This window comes from Carlito syrichta, unplaced genomic scaffold, assembly GCF_000164805.1.
Source record: "Carlito syrichta isolate Samal-C Ts95f unplaced genomic scaffold, Tarsius_syrichta-2.0.1 Scaffold304741, whole genome shotgun sequence".
In the NCBI taxonomy this organism is placed as follows: Eukaryota; Metazoa; Chordata; class Mammalia; order Primates; family Tarsiidae; genus Carlito; species Carlito syrichta.
In genome coordinates this window covers 141,746-147,905 of record NW_007248837.1, presented here as the reverse complement: position 1 = coordinate 147,905, position 6,160 = coordinate 141,746, and the positions used below count along the sequence as shown (strand labels likewise).

The 6,160-nt window shown below is 49.7% G+C and overlaps 1 pseudogene; it reads left to right on the top strand.

Annotated features, from left to right (window-relative positions):
* The first annotated feature begins 4,589 nt into the window (after positions 1 to 4,589).
* Positions 4,590 to 5,287, top strand: LOC103263143 (annotated as a pseudogene).
* The last annotated feature ends 873 nt before the right edge of the window (positions 5,288 to 6,160 follow it).

Sequence of the window (6,160 nt, the reverse complement as noted above, 5' to 3'; positions counted from 1 at the left end):
TATTCTGCCACTGGCCCTCTCAATCCCCCTCCCACCTCCATCCCCTACCATATCTGCACTCAGTGGTTGGGCCTCCTTCCCCCCCAGGCCAGGCGTTCCACCGTCCACTTCTCCCCTAGAGCCTCGCTGAGAAATCTTGGGCAGAGCACTTCTGCTTCCTTGTGGTTCTGGACAAGTCGCTGCTCCTCCCTGGGCAACAGTTTCTTCACCAAGAAGAAACTACCTGGAGGGAGCTTGAGAGGACCATGCAAAAGTGCAAAGGTCTCTGGGCTTTTCAGGCCTAGGCATCAGTGGGGGGATGGGGAGAAGGTTTGAACAACATTTCCAGGCTCCAGGGCCTGGAATGCCCACCCCTCGCCTCTCTATCCCCTCCCTGAAGCATTCCTGGCCACCCCAGTCCTGGTCAGTCTCCTCCAGCCTCTGCATTCACAGCCAGCACTAGCGCCCACTTGGTGCCGAGCAGAGCACACAAACATCCTCTGGAGAGCTGTTCAAGGCGCAGTCAACTCCAAGAGGCTGCAGACCACATTCCTGTCCCATGGGCATTCACAATCCAGTGGTCCATCTACCTCTGTCTCCACCGGCCGGTGCCCTGTGCTGGCCTCACAGAGACCACCTTCCGAGATCCTGATCTAATCCCACAAAGCCTTTCCCCAGCAGTCACCTGTCCAGGCCAAAGGCAGGCTCCTGTCTCTGTGATGTTCTGTCACACTCACCTTGCAGTCACACGCTGCATTCCTACCCCCACCTTGCTGTCCCTCCGGAGCCCAGCTAAGAGCAACAAGCATCCCCAGGCACTGGACTCCACTAAATCCAGGGCCCCATTGCCCTCACAAATGGACTAGCCACTGGGGGTGCGAGGGCGGAGGGTGGGGGGGAGAGTCATTCTTTTTGTCTCCCTGCTGTTCTTTCAAAACCATCACTCATGGTCCATTCCCTAAAATCATATCTGACTCTTAAAGAAAAAAATACTAACTTTTCGTTATCATGGAATGTGAATGCTGTCATCATAACAAGGGCCTTTTAATGTCTGCATGGAATGTAAGATCTTTGTTTTAAAGCAAAATGACAAAGAACAAGGAAGCAACACATGACAGCCAACAAGCCACTTTCCTGAATGTATTAGTCAATGAGAAAGACAAACCACCCGACGCGAAAGTAGGCAAAAGCACTGTCTACACCGAGCTTACGATGCAGCTCTGAGTACTCTGCAGAGGAAATTGAGTAAATCACCCAAGCTCGCGCAGCTATAGTGTAGAAAATCCAGGATTTGAACATTGGCAGTTGGAACCAATAGATTATTTGCAAAAAAGGAAAATAAATTAGCAAATATGAAGAAAATGTTCAACCTCACCCAAATTCAGGAAATACAACAAAAATCACAGTAGAAAGTTATTTCGCCTGTCAAATTGTCAAAGACAGAAATGTTTGATAACAGCTTTCCATGCTGGTGGATAACAACACTTTGTCCTTTGTTGGTGGGATTATTAATAAGCACATCATTGGAGGGCAAGCTGGCAAAAGCCCTCAAAACAAAAGAGGCCTTTGCCCTTACATCAATAAATAAAATAATCATAATAGGCCTTTGCCCAAGTAGTTCTACTGCCGGGATCTTATCCCACAGATGTTCTCAACAAATGTGCATGTGGACCTGTAGTCTCTGCTGCTACTGTGGTATGTTCATGCAAAACTGAAACATCACAAATGCCTGCCGATAGGGAAATGATTAAGTGAGTTGGGCTACGTATATTCAGTGGAATGCTATTATCTGGAAAGAATAAAATCCTTTCTATACCGACTGAATTTTTAACCTTTATATATTGATTGCACAAGTTGCTGTAATTCTAAAAATCCCGCAGGCTCATGCGATACCACACGTACCTCCCTCCCCAGGGGCTGAATCCTGCTGGCCCACAGCCACCTCCTGCCCTCGCTCCCTTGTACTCACCAGGACACCAACACCTGGTTCCTTGATCCTCTCCACCCAGGTTCCCCCGTTCTCCATGCGGGTGACCCGCCCAGCATCTTGGCCTTCCTGTTCCTTGCGCTCCTCAATTCTTAGCCAGGCATGGTGGTGCGTGCCTGCAGTTCCAGCTACATGGAAGGCTGAGACGGAAGGATTGCCTGAGCCCAGCAGGTCGAGGCTGCGGTGGCCGGGAGTGTGCCAGTGCACTCCAGCCTGGGTGACAGAGTGAGACTCCAACTTAAAAAAAAAAAAAAAAGCTCCTCAATTCCAATTGCTTTCACTGGCACCATTTCCTCTTGTCTCCACCTGTGGTCACACTCTAGGAGCCTTGATAATGACTCTCTCACTGTCAGCAGGTGGGTTCCTGAACTTGGCTATTCTGTGTTCTCCCAGCCTACCATCCTCCTTCCGTCTTCCTTTCTGCCTCAGACCCCTTGATCACTCCCCTCCCTCTCTGACCCCTAACTCTTCAGCCTCCCCTGGACAAACATCCAGTCCTATTCGGCCTCAACACTGGACTTCTCTGCTGTCAACTGCAGAGCATCTGTGGGGAAAACCACACTCTCAGCATCTGGTGACCCCCAACTCAGTTCCCACTCCGCAGCATCCTTTTTGCTACTGGGCATCTCTCTCTGCCTCTCCCCGACCTCCTGGCTGCTACTGCAAAGCTTCTCCCCTCTCTTCCCATCCCCCATCCTGCACCCCCCCCCCCCCACCAAGAAAGAATTGTAGCATGCTTCTTCTTCTTGTTTTTTTTTTTAAAGATGTGGGATACAATTCAGGGTTAGGTATACAAATGTTCATTATGCAGGTGCCCTTGTTGATGAAGTGTGCCCCTCCCTCCTCTGACAGTTTCCCTCAACTGCCAATCTCACCACCACCCCCCACACACCCAGCATGTTTCTTTACTGAGAAAATCAAGGCCACTGGGGAAAAAAATACCTTTACCTTCCTTCCCCCACCCACTCTTCCTCTCTCTCTCTCTCTCTCCAGTCTCTGGGGATAGACTCTCCCTCCACCTGCGCCCCAGGCACCACCCTCTCTCACCTCCTCAGATACTGTATTCCATCAGTTGCCCCCTGCCTAATGCTTCCTCTTCCCCTACGCCCTCTGACTGCTCCCCTATCCCTTGCAAGCCAAGGTCTTAGCAGAGTTGTCTGCAAGCACTCTCACTGGCGCTGTGGGGGAGGTCAGATGTCAGGGGTTGACATGGGGAGAGAAAGTGGAAACAGTGAGGGCAGTTACCATTTCTTTCTTTCTTTTTTTTTTTTTTGAGTCAGAGTCTCACTGTCACCCGGGCTGGAGTGAAGTGGCACGCTCACAGCCACTGCAGCCTCGACCTGCTGGGCTCAGGCGATCCTTCCACCTCAGCCTTCCAAGTAGCTGGAACTACAGGCGTGCACCACCACACCTGGCTAATTTTTTGATTTATTGTAGAGATGGGGTCTCACCAAGTTGCCTGGGCTGGTCTCGAACCTGCAGGTTCAGGCATTTCTGTCGTCCCGACCTCCCAAAGTGCTGCAATTACAGGCTTGAGCCACCACACCCGGCCCTAGTTACCATTTCTAATGAAGTTCGCAAGGGAAAGTGGGAAGGGAAGGGAGCTTGATGGAAAGCACGCCAAAGGAAAAGATGACTTAGGATGAGGGAGACCTGAGCATGCGGTTGGCAGAGTAGGAGACGGAGACATATTCAAGAGATGTTAGTCTGAGTGTGGTGGCTCATACCTGTAAACCCAGAATTTTGGGAGGCCGAGGCGGGAGAAAACTCTTGAGCTCAGGAGTCCGAGACCAGCCTGGACAACACAGCAAGACCCTGTCTCTACAAAAATAAAAAAAATAAATAAATTAGCTGGGCATGGTAGCACCCACCCATAGTCCCAGCTACTCAGGGGGCTGAGGTAGAAAGATCACCAAGGAGGTCAGGGTTGCAATGAGCCTTGATTGTGCCACTGCACTCCAGCTTGGGCAACAGAGTGAGACCCTGACTCAAAAAAGAAAAAGAAAAGAGAGAGAGAAAGAATGATATTAAATATGAGAGAGAGAAGCTAATTAATGGAGCAAGGTCTGGGAAATGGTTTAAGAGTCCAGGTAGAGCCAGCCTTGGTGCCCAGGAGAAACACTATGACGTCTACAGCAGAAGGAAGGAGCTGAGGATATAAATATTCCCAGGTAGGCAGAGAAGTTTCTCCAGACCCTGAGAGAATGGCTAGCTCTGCTTCCAGGGGAGACAGAAACAACACTTTGTGTGTCTCTTCTGTCCAAATTCTCTATACCTGATCACCCTGCACAGGTGCTTTCTCTGGCCTCAGTCCACACAACAGTTATTCTCTCCATCAGAGAGATCAGCAGGGTCAGAGAGAGCCTTGCAGTGCTGTGGTGGAAGGAGAGGACTCAGACTGCCTCTTCCTAGCAGCAGGGCCTTGAAGCTGACCTGTACGACCTCAGTTTCTCCATCTATAAAATGGGGGAATCAATAGCATCTATTTAATGGGGTTTTAAGTATTGAAGAAGACAACGAACACAGTGTACTCAAACCTCTGCACACATCAAACAGACTCAAGAAATGGGAGTTGTCACCGTTGCTGCAGTTATCATGCCGGGTGAGACTTGGGACATCGGCCATGACCATGGACATTCCTATCCCCTCTTTTCTGGTGAGCATCCAAGAAGATTGGGACTTCGGACATTACCTCCCTCAATGTGTCCCTCATGTGGTGACACTGAGGTACTTGGGGAGGGGACTCTATCGGGTCTTACATTCCCCCGATCTGCTCCCCTCCTCCTCATCCCTGTGGTGTGGGTACTCCTTCTTAGACACATAGTTTTCTCTCACTTTGTCTTTCCGGTTGTCTGCACCCTGGCCCTTCCCATGTACCCGCTGATCTTTCTGGGCCTATGGAGCTGGATATGCAAGAGGTGCTTCCCCTACTTCTTGGTCAGGTTCACAGTGATGTACAATGAGCTGATGGCAGGCAGGAAGCAGGAGCTCTTCAGCAACCTGCAGGAGTTCACAAGCTCCTCTGGGAAGCTCTCCCTGCTGGAGGTGGACTATAGCACTGGGGTCAACTTTAAGTTCTACCCACCCGGGTGCAGGGTGACCTGTGTCGACCCCAATCCCAACTTTGAGAAGTTTTTGATTAAGAGCGTCACCAAGAACTGACACCTGCAGTTCGAACGCTTCATGGTGGCCATCGGAGAGGACATGCAGCAGGTGGCCGATGGCTTTGTGGATGAGGTGGTCTGCACCCTGGTCCTGTGCTCGGTGGAGAACTAGGAGCAGATCCTCCGTGAGGTGTGCCAGGTGCTGAGAGACCGGTGAATGAAAGCAGGAGGTGGGGGAGACCCCTCTCACCGTGTGCTGAACTAGACAGAGCATTGAGCTGCAACAGGGTATCTGCGACTCAGACACAGCTCACCCTGAGGGTGACCTTAGGCACGTCATCTTTCTCATCCCTTTATTCATCGTGTATTCAACATACATGTAGAGAATGCCAACTGTGTGCAGCAACACAGCATTTCCGGGGTGAGAAAATCAGTCTCAGAAGCTTATACGAGTTGCACAAAGACATAGCTCACAAAAATGAGAGACAACTAAAACGCAGGCACCTTATCTTGTAGGCCAGAGATCTCACCATGCTGCTTCACTGGTGGTTTTCAACCTGCTGTCTTCAAACTCTCTCGCCACAGAGTCCGGTTTTCTAAAAATGAGGATGACAAATCCCCCATGGGGCATGCCAGAACATTCTCCCTTCTCCAACAAATAAGAACTTGTAAGCACACCGATAACCATCTCGATTTGTATCAGACACTCTTCAGGTTTTACTTTGGGGCCTCCCAGAGTTATCTACATATCATTCCCTAGGCCTTTTCCCTGGTGGCAATCATTAGTCATGATTTCTGGAAAACAAAATAAACAAACAACAACCACACACACACACACACACACACACACACACACACAAAAATACAAGAAAAGAAAGGAAGAGAGAAGAAAGCAGTTTCTCCAAAGACATTGCTTGTGGCACCACCTTGCATCTTGGAATGCCACCAACTTTTCAGCGTTTCTTCACTGTTTTTAATTATAAAGGCAATTAATCAATGCAGCCTCATTGTGAAAAAGAATTCAAAAATTAAAAAACATAGAGGGGAAAAAATGGAAATTCTCTCTTCACCTCCCTAAATTCTGTTCTCC